We start from the raw sequence: 2,094 nt of genomic DNA, 5'->3' as shown, positions 1-2,094 counted from the left end.
TAGAGTTAACTTTGTTATTTATTCAAGTGCAAGTAATCAGAAATAGAAATCTTCCATTGTGCATAACATATATCAGATCCCATACAAGTCTACCAGGGCCTCTAACACATGATAATAATGACCTTGACCAGATATGAATAGAAAATGTGTTAGATGCCTCAGAATTTAGGCAAAAAATAAAATAAAAACACCATTATAACCATGAATGTTTTTTTTTATTTTAGAGAATTCAGGCCACACATTTATTGTATTTTATAAACAGAAAAGACAAAGGGAGTAAAATTCAGCTATTATGAAAGATGAACCATTATACACACATTAAAGGGATGCTTCCTATCTCTGCATTGACAATGGTATTAGAGTGTTGACAGAGGTTTCTGTCCCACATTGGAGGATTAGCCAATGACTTCTTTGTTTCTGAGACATTCTCATGTAACCCTGGCTGCCTGTGAGTTCACAATACAACTGGGGATGGATGACCTTGAACTTCTGATTCTCTTGCTGCTAACCTCCCAGATCCAGGATTACAGGAATGCAGTACAAAATCACTTTCTTTCAAAAAAAAGCTTTGTACACTTTAGGCAAGCCCTCTTCCAACTGAGCTATAGCCCCGGCCCTCTCCAATTTCATTTACATAGTGTAAGACACACACACACACACACACACAAAAAAAAAAAAAAGATCTTTGAAAATCACTCATTTCCAAGCCCCTACATGAGAAGTAGTAGGTGAATATCCATAGCAATACAATTTGTTGTCTGCTCCTCCACTCAGAAGTAGCCCTCTGTCTGTCCAGTCCACACTTAGAACCTTATCTTCATGAGCAGCTAGATCATAGAGAGGAGCCTTACAACTACTTGTATCCCACAGCTTGACAATGTTATCTAAAGAGACTGAAATCAGCTTCTGTTCATGGATAGAAGACCACTTCACTGTTGTTACCTAGCCAGTGTGTGAAGTGCGGGACAGTGACACCAAAGAATCATCTCTAGTTTGGGGATCCCACAGCCTATCTGTGCTTCCAGATGCCAGATGTTTACAAAGAAGAGATTAGAAAATATGGTTAAACACTATTTTTCCTGTCCTTGTTAGTCCCAATTGTTCTGTTTTCTGCTTCTTTCATGGCCAATTTGTGGATTCTTCCATTTCATCTTCTTCATCTGTAGGAACTGTAGACCAGATCTTTAGCATCTTATCCCAGGAGCCCCTGCAAAATTTAGTTCCTGAGATATTGACTGTTATAGAGTTCAAATCCCCAGCATGACCTCTGCAGTAGTTTAAGGCTTTTGCTTTATTCTTCTCTACATTCCATTCCCATAAGAGAATCATCTGATCCATTGAGTCACTCAGTAATAAGCAGGACAAACTGTCTTTTTATCCAATCCACATCTTTCACAACATCTGTATGTCCCACAACTGTCATTATTGACTTTCCTTCCAAGGACAGATCCTAGAGGTCTTATCATAAGAACCAGACAGGATATATTCTTCTGTCCCTTCTTCATTTGAGCTTAACCAGTCATCATGCATTGCTCTAGCTCTATGCTGTGTATTTTTCCACATATTTTAGTTCCACATCTCTTCCGATGGAAGGTTTTCCAATTCCATGTGTTTGACCATTTGAAGAAACTGCCCTTGACATGTTGTGGAGCTCATCTTTGGTCTCCACCAAGTTATTGATGATTTTACTATAGTCAGCAAGTCCAGCAGTTTATTGATGATGTTACTAAGGTCAGCAACTTCAGAGACAGCAGGGATTGAGAAAGGAACATCATCTACTCCATAGTTCTTGTTCTCGGTGTAGAAACATGCCTACAGTTGTGCCATGGCGGAAAGTACACACAACACTTCTCCACAAAAATGTATGTGTTGACAATCAAGTAGCACTAAATTAAACAGTACTCGGCAAGTGCAGTGGAAGATAGGAACCTGCTGTCATCCTTCAGTTTCTTCAGACCATACGACGAGGTTACCTTGGCACAGGTGCCCAGCCTGCACACATCAACTATTTCAACCTGATTTTTTAAAAGGGTTTCTTCAGGCCAGATACTTCAGACTCCCCATGAAGGTTTTAAGAAAGACTTTTCTATCCCT

The 2,094-nt window shown here is 39.4% G+C and overlaps 1 pseudogene; it reads right to left on the bottom strand.

Annotated features, from left to right (window-relative positions):
• Positions 1 to 696: 696 nt before the first annotated feature.
• LOC121436472 lies at positions 697 to 1,827 on the bottom strand (annotated as a pseudogene).
• Positions 1,828 to 2,094: the final 267 nt, after the last annotated feature.

Source organism: Microtus oregoni, unplaced genomic scaffold (assembly GCF_018167655.1).
Source record: "Microtus oregoni isolate MIOR12 unplaced genomic scaffold, Mior012 000002F_ref0000024, whole genome shotgun sequence".
Lineage (NCBI taxonomy): Eukaryota > Metazoa > Chordata > Mammalia > Rodentia > Cricetidae > Microtus > Microtus oregoni.
The sequence above is the reverse complement of the archived record's forward strand: the minus strand, read 5'-3'. Positions and strand labels throughout refer to the sequence as shown.